This window comes from Oncorhynchus keta, chromosome 7, assembly GCF_023373465.1.
Source record: "Oncorhynchus keta strain PuntledgeMale-10-30-2019 chromosome 7, Oket_V2, whole genome shotgun sequence".
In the NCBI taxonomy this organism is placed as follows: domain Eukaryota; kingdom Metazoa; phylum Chordata; class Actinopteri; order Salmoniformes; family Salmonidae; genus Oncorhynchus; species Oncorhynchus keta.
The window spans coordinates 47,266,244-47,274,322 of NC_068427.1; the positions used below are offsets into that span (position 1 = coordinate 47,266,244).

The 8,079-nt window shown below is 43.8% G+C and overlaps 1 long non-coding RNA gene across 1 annotated transcript; it reads right to left on the reverse strand.

Annotated features, from left to right (window-relative positions):
- Positions 1-4,885: 4,885 nt before the first annotated feature.
- Positions 4,886-7,565, reverse strand: LOC127931186 (uncharacterized). Its single transcript, XR_008140224.1, has 2 exons — positions 7,307-7,565; positions 4,886-5,792 (listed from the first exon to the last, which is right to left on the reverse strand). It is a non-coding gene; the product is annotated as an uncharacterized LOC127931186 (long non-coding RNA).
- Between the last annotated feature and the right edge of the window lie 514 nt (positions 7,566-8,079).

Sequence of the window (8,079 nt, forward strand, 5' to 3'; positions counted from 1 at the left end):
GAGACTAAGTCAGTCAGAGGCAGGGACTGCCACAACAACCCTTGGCAGTGTATAACAATGTTTACTGTAAGTGGTGAGAGTAACCTCTCGATACCGGCCAAACCCGGACGACGCTGGGCCAAAGTCCTATGGAACTCCCAATCACAGCCGGTTGTGATACAGTCTGGTGAGGGTAACCTCTAGATACCAGCCAACTCGGACGACGCTGGGCCAAAGTCCTATGGAACTCCCAATCACAGCCGGTTGTGATACAGCGTCTGGTGAGGGTAACCTCTAGATACCAGCCAATCCCCGGACTGACGCTGGGCCAAAGTCCTATGGAACTCCCAATGCAGCCGGTTGTGATACAGTCTGGTGAGGGTAACACTCTAGGATACCAGCCAACTCCCGGACGACACTGGGCCAAAGTCCTATGGAACTCCCCCAATCACAGCCGGTTGTGATACAGTCTGGTGAGGGTAACCTTCTAGATACCGCCAATCGGGAATGGCTAGGCCAAAGTCCTATGGAACTCCCAATCACAGCCGGTTGTGATACAGTCTGGTGAGGGTAACCTCTAGATACCCGGCCAATCCCGAGACGCTGGGGCCCCAAGTCCTATGGAACTCCCAATCACAGCTCGGTTTGTGATACAGTCTGGTGAGGGTAACCTCTAAATACCCATCCCAATCCCGGAGGCGCCAAAGTCCTATGGAACTCCCAATCACAGCCGGTTGTGAGACAGTCCTGGTGAGGGTAACCCTAGATACCGGCCAATCCCGACGACGCTGGGCCAAAGTCCTATGGAACTCCCAATCACAGCCGGTTGTGATACAGTCTGGTGAGGGTAACCTCTAGATACCGGCCAATCCCGGACGACGCTGGGCCAAAGTCCTGGAACTCCCAATCACAGCCGGTTGTGATACAGTCTGGTGAGGGTAACTCTAGAATAGGAAACTATGGTCAATAAGATCCATCCAACAGTGTATTTCATTTCTCAGGGTGTTTTGTAATATTGGTGCACCTTTGCCTGTAAGCACAAGATAGGAGCCTGAGGACAATTAAACACCTTGAATTTGACAAAACAGAAACAAGCTGGAGGTGATGAAACACACAGTACATGACCGTCTAGAATCTCTCCCAGCTTGACAAGCTACAGACACAAGCTGGAGTGATGAAACACATGACCGTCTAGTACATGACCATCTAGAATCTCTCCCAGCTTGACAAGTTACAGGCACAAGCTGGGTGATGAAACACACAGTACATGACCGTCTAGAATCTCTCCCAGCTTGACAACTACAGACCCAAGCTGGGTGATGAAACACACAGTACATGACCGTCTAGAATCTCTCCCAGCTTGACAAGTTACAGACATGCTGGAGTGATGAAACACACAGTACATGCCACTCCAGAATCTCTCCCAGCTTGACAAGTTACAGACACAAGCTGGAGTGATGTGAAACACACAGTACATGACCATCTAGAATCTCTCCCAGCTTGACAAGCTACAGACACAAGCTGGAGTGATGAACACACAGTACATGACTGTCTAGATCTCTCCCAGCTTGACAAGTTACAGACACAAGCTGGAGTGATGAAACACACAGTACATGACCATCTAGAATCTCTCCCAGCTTGACAAGTTACAGACACAAGCTGGAGTGATGAAACACACAGTACATGACCATCTAGAATCTCTCCCAGCTTGTTACAGACACAAGCTGGAGTGATGAAACACACAGTACATGACCGTCTAGAATCTCTCCCAGCTTGACAAGCTACAGACACAAGCTGGAGTGATGAAACACACAGTACATGACCATCTAGAATCTCTCCCAGCTTGACAAGTTACAGACACAAGCTGGAGTGATGGAACACACAGTACATGACCGTCTAGAATCTCTCCCAGCTTGACAAGTTACAGACACAAGCTGGAGTGATGAAACACACAGTACATGACCATCTAGAATCTCTCCCAGCTTGACAAGCTACAGACACAAGCTGGAGTGATGAAACACACAGTACATGACCGTCTAGAATCTCTCCCAGCTTGACAAGTTACAGACACAAGCTGGAGTGATGAAACACACAGTACATGACCGTCTAGAATCTCTCCCAGCTTGACAAGCTACAGACACAAGCTGGAGTGATGAAACACACAGTACATGACCATCTAGAATCTCTCCCAGCTTGTTACAGACACAAGCTGGAGTGATGAAACACACAGTACATGACCGTCTAGAATCTCTCCCAGCTTGTTACAGACACAAGCTGGAGTGATGAAACACACAGTACATGACCATCTAGAATCTCTCCCAGCTTGACAAGCTACAGACACAAGCTGGAGTGATGAAACACACAGTACATGACCGTCTAGAATCTCTCCCAGCTTGACAAGCTACAGACACAAGCTGGAGTGATGAAACACACAGTACATGACCGTCTAGAATCTCTCCCAGCTTGACAAGTTACAGACACAAGCTGGAGTGATGAAACACACAGTACATGACCGTCTAGAATCTCTCCCAGCTTGACAAGCTACAGACACAAGCTGGAGTGATGAAACACACAGTACATGACCGTCTAGAATCTCTCCCAGCTTGACAAGTTACAGACACAAGCTGGAGTGATGAAACACACAGTACATGACCGTCTAGAATCTCTCCCAGCTTGACAAGCTACAGACACAAGCTGGAGTGATGAAACACACAGTACATGACCGTCTAGAATCTCTCCCAGCTTGTTACAGACACAAGCTGGAGTGATGGAACACACAGTACATGACCATCTAGAATCTCTCCCAGCTTGTTACAGACACAAGCTGGAGTGATGAAACACACAGTACATGACCATCTAGAATCTCTCCCAGCTTGTTACAGACACAAGCTGGAGTGATGGAACACACAGTACATGACCATCTAGAATCTCTCCCAGCTTGTTACAGACACAAGCTGGAGTGATGGAACACACAGTACATGACCATCTAGAATCTCTCCCAGCTTGTTACAGACACAAGCTGGAGTGATGAAACACACAGTACATGACCATCTAGAATCTCTCCCAGCTTGTTACAGACACAAGCTGGAGTGATGAAACACACAGTACATGACCGTCTAGAATCTCTCCCAGCTTGACAAGTTACAGACACAAGCTGGAGTGATGAAACACACAGTACATGACCGTCTAGAATCTCTCCCAGCTTGACAAGTTACAGACACAGGCTGGAGTGATGAAACACACAGTACATGACCGTCTAGAATCTCTCCCAGCTTGACAAGCTACAGACACAAGCTGGAGTGATGAAACACACAGTACATGACCGTCTAGAATCTCTCCCAGCTTGACAAGCTACAGACACAAGCTGGAGTGATGAAACACACAGTACATGACCGTCTAGAATCTCTCCCAGCTTGTTACAGACACAAGCTGGAGTGATGAAACACACAGTACATGACCGTTTAGAATCTCTCCCAGCTTGACAAGCTACAGACACAAGCTGGAGTGATGAAACACACAGTACATGACCGTCTAGAATCTCTCCCAGCTTGACAAGCTACAGACACAAGCTGGAGTGATGAAACACACAGTACATGACCGTCTAGAATCTCTCCCAGCTTGACAAGCTACAGACACAGGCTGGAGTGATGAAACACACAGTACATGACCGTCTAGAATCTCTCCCAGCTTGACAAGTTACAGACACAGGCTGGAGTGATGAAACACACAGTACATGACCGTCTAGAATCTCTCCCAGCTTGACAAGTTACAGACACAAGCTGGAGTGATGAAACACACAGTACATGACCGTCTAGAATCTCTCCCAGCTTGACAAGTTACAGACACATAAAGGGCATTAGGGAAATTATTCAGACCCCTTGACTTTTTCCACATTTTGTTACTTTACAGCCTTATTCTAACATAGATTTTTTTTAAAACTCATCAATCTACACACACTACCCCATACTGACATCACAATACCCCATAATGACATCACACTACCCCATAATGACGAAGCAAAAACTGAAATATCACATTTACATAAGTATTCAGACCTTTTACTCAGTACTTTGTTGAAGCACCTCTGGCGGTGACTACAGCCTTGAGTCTTCTTGAGAATGACACTCCAAGCTTGGCACACCAATATTTAGGGAGTTTCTCCCATTATTCTCTGCAGATCCTCTCAAGCTCTGTCAGATTGGATGGGGAGCGTCGCTGCACAGCTATTTTCAAGTTTCTCCACAGATGTTCGATCGGGTTCAAGTCCGGGCTCTGGCTGGGCCACTCAAGGACATTCAGAAACTTATCCTTAAGCCATTCATGTGTGTTTAGGGTTGTTGTCCTGTTGGAAGGTGAATCTTCGCCCCAGTCTGAGGTTCTGAGTGCTCTGGAGCAGGTTTTGTCACGGATCTCTCTGTACTTTGCTCTGCTCATCTTTCCCACAACCCCGACTACACTTCCAGTCCCTGCCGCTGAAAAACAGCGGGATGGTGCCAGGTTTCCTCCAGACGTGACGCTTGGCATTCAGGCCAAAGCGTTCAGTCTTGGTTTCATCAGACCAGAGAATCTTGTTTCTTATGGTCTGAGAGTCCTTTAGGTGCCTTTTGGCAAACTCCAAGCGTGCCTTTACTGAGGAGTGGCTTCCGTCTGGCCACTCTACCATAAAAAGCCTGATTAGTGGAGTGCTTCAGAGATGATTGTTCTTCTGGAAGGTTCTCCCATCTCCACATAGGAACTCTGGAGCTCCAGAGTGACAATCAGGTTCTTGGTCACTTCCCTGACTGTTAGTGGAATTCTAAATTCCTATATGTTTTGTAGCCAAAACCAAATTCGCACTCTTTCTTCTTCATTAATGAGTTGTAAGTTCATTAATTATGCATGAAGTAGATCGAGACCAGTCTTAAAAGCCAGGTAACAGCGTTTAATTTAAGAGAGTACTAACCAAAAATACAAAGAACCTTACATTTTAAAGAGAGAACATAAAATGACATTATCAGTTTCTCACACTCTCTCCGATCCACACAATAGCGCAGTGTTTTCAGGTCTGGAGATTTCTTCTACTCCCCTCATAAACCAAACATTCCAATCTGTCTAAAAGATATCTTCTCCTCCACTACTGGAATATCAAGGACCATTCTTATCTGTCAGAAAAGATATATCATCCCTCTCCCTTAAACCTCCCGCAAGGTACAGACAATTAATTTGTTTTACTTACATTTTCAGTAACAGCTTAACCAAGAACCCATACATTTCATACCATAACATAATAGTATTAGAATAAATGGTTCTAATTGAAATGTATACATTATTAATCATTTCAACTATAATTTCCTCCAACAATCCTCCCTTTGATTAAATATTATACATTCAATTCTACATCTAGTTTTATTAAACATAAAAAATAAAAATATTAACCTACTAATAACTAACCTTATTATAAAGGTTTATCAGATTATCATATCAATAGACACATAACCAACATTATTATAAATGTTTATCCGACTGTTCACCCATCATTAATCAAACTAACCTTAACTCCAACTGTTTTTAAACCTACATCAGAATCATAACCCTTCTTTCAGGATTTTCGTTACAATCTTTATTAAAAAACAGTCTAATATTGAAACAAAGTACAATCTAATTCTATCCTCAACACTAGTCTCATCAAACATAAATTCCCCAATGATGAAAGATCCAGATTTGTCCACTTGTCCTGTAGTCAGGCATTCAGTCCTCCACGGGTCAGAACCTGGAATCGTCCCACACCGCATCATCTATTGTCATAGATTACTCCAGGGTCCTGGAAATAATAACTTTCATACATACACGCAATCAACCACGTCCGTACAAAACTAACACAGTCACACAGGTGAATGTAGCCCATAACACAGTGATCATAACATTTTTCCATTTTACAAACGAATTATCAAAACCCAATCAGTCAGAGAAGTATCCACCCCAGAGTTTCTGCCAACCCGTGAGCCAGGGTGGTCAAACCAGCTGAGGCTTCGGGCACTGATTCGTCCGGAGCTGTGTTATTTGGGATGTAAGCACAAACATGGTCCTGATTATCACGCATACTTCTCCCTTTTCAGCCATTAACATATCTAATGCAATTATATTCTGCCAAGCCTTCCAGCTGGTTGCTTCAGTCTGTTCTACAAAACCTTTAATAACATATCTGGTATACCTGTTAAAGCGCTGTTGATTATCATAAATATAATTAATCCAGTCCACGTTCTTATGAGAGTAGAGCCCCGGAAATGGTTAACTCTAATCCTGCTAGGATCTGATTTCTTGCTTTGACTCCTCTGGCACTTCCCCTGGAACCCCAATGTTATCAATGTCTTCCTTGTCATCAAATGACCCAGATGGAGTGCTTCTCTTTTCCCGTTTAGATAACTTCATGTCCTGGTGTCTGAATGAGTGTAAAAGGCATCCCCAACGCACATGACCCCACCCAATCTGTGGGTAATACTGATCCTAGAATTGTTCCCCCACACAACCACCAGATGTCAGCCCTGGCCCATCTTACTTTACTGAAATCTTCAGAGTTTAACCATCCTCTCAAATCCAACACGGTCTTTTTAGTGGTAACATTCTCTGTTCTATTACAAGTACTAACTTCTCCCACATTTTTCATGAGTACTATACCGGGCCAAACAGTAATAATCTCCTCTGGATACTGTAAAGGGAGGAACCTGGGGATTTAAATAGTGCAACTCAATACAACTGTCATTATCTGGCATTCCTGCTTTCGTGAACAGCTTTACCATACCAGCCCAAACTCCTCTACCCAGAACCGTACTAGGGTGTCGACCAAGACCTGGTCATCTCCATACCACAACCCTTGATCCTCCTTCATTTCTATTTAAAGGGTTAAGCGTATCTTTATGCCACTCTACTCTACCTTCTTCCATACTGGGTGAGTGGATTCATATAGCCCTCTCTCCCAATGAGCTATGACCTGTGTCCACGATCAATATGGGAACCTGCACTGATATCTCTTCTATTTTGGAGCAAAATCCTCACCGTCTAACCCATGGGTGAAATTACCACTCTCCGCATACTTGAGTAGGACGTGCTGTATCAGGAATATGTCACCCACGATAAGACAGCTCAGACGAACAGCTTCCATGTGAAGCCCCACCCTCTCCCCTCGAACACATCGTTTAGCAAGAGCCAGACACATCTTCACTACTATGAACAACAACAGTGAGGAAAGGACAGGTAAGGTATTTTTCATTCAGAGATGGCCCCCAGAATTCTGTTAATTCCAGTTCTCCACTCGAACTCTGTTATTGTTCGGAGTGTTATTGTGTCTTACCCTCCCGCAGTGCGATATGAATCCGGGTAGCTCTTTCAGCTAGCTGTCACCAGAAGTCCTTGGTATGGTCCCCCCAACAAGCCTATGGGACTGGATTGAGTGACTTCACCTGTAGTTCACCTGTAGTGCATAAAATCTTGGACATACAGGTTTGGTTAACAAACAGTTTCTCATTTGTTCTGTTTATTAACTACATTTTTTTTTTTTATCAGTTAATTATCCCGTAGGTCACATCCTATTCTAGAACACAATTTACCCATCCCCCTTTGTTACCTGGCTCTGCCCGGGTAACAACCTTGCCTATTCTTAAACAATGACTTAGGTAAGATTAGTAAATTCTCCTTATGTCTGACATCATCATGTAGGAGCCCCTTTTAATTTTCCACATGTCCAATTCTCCCTTGGGCATCCATTCATGTCAATCCTGTACCAATTCCCTGTCAAGTTTCTTATCTACTTTTAAGAACTATCTGCGCTACTTATATATTTTCTTAAATATATATATATTCCCGATAACCCTTTTCTCTCATATCTCTCAAATTCCACTAAGCTTCTAACTGTTTGACTTTATCTACAATCATTGATTTTAGAAAAAACATGTCTATGAGCGGCTTTTCTCTAAAGTCCTTACATTTCCTTAATTAATCTATCTTAATCCTAACAATAATCCTAAATCATCACAGATGTCCTATATTCCTGTTAAATGTAATACTATTTAAAAACTTATAATAATCAAACAAAGTCTAATAAATGCTAACCATATCAAAATCCTT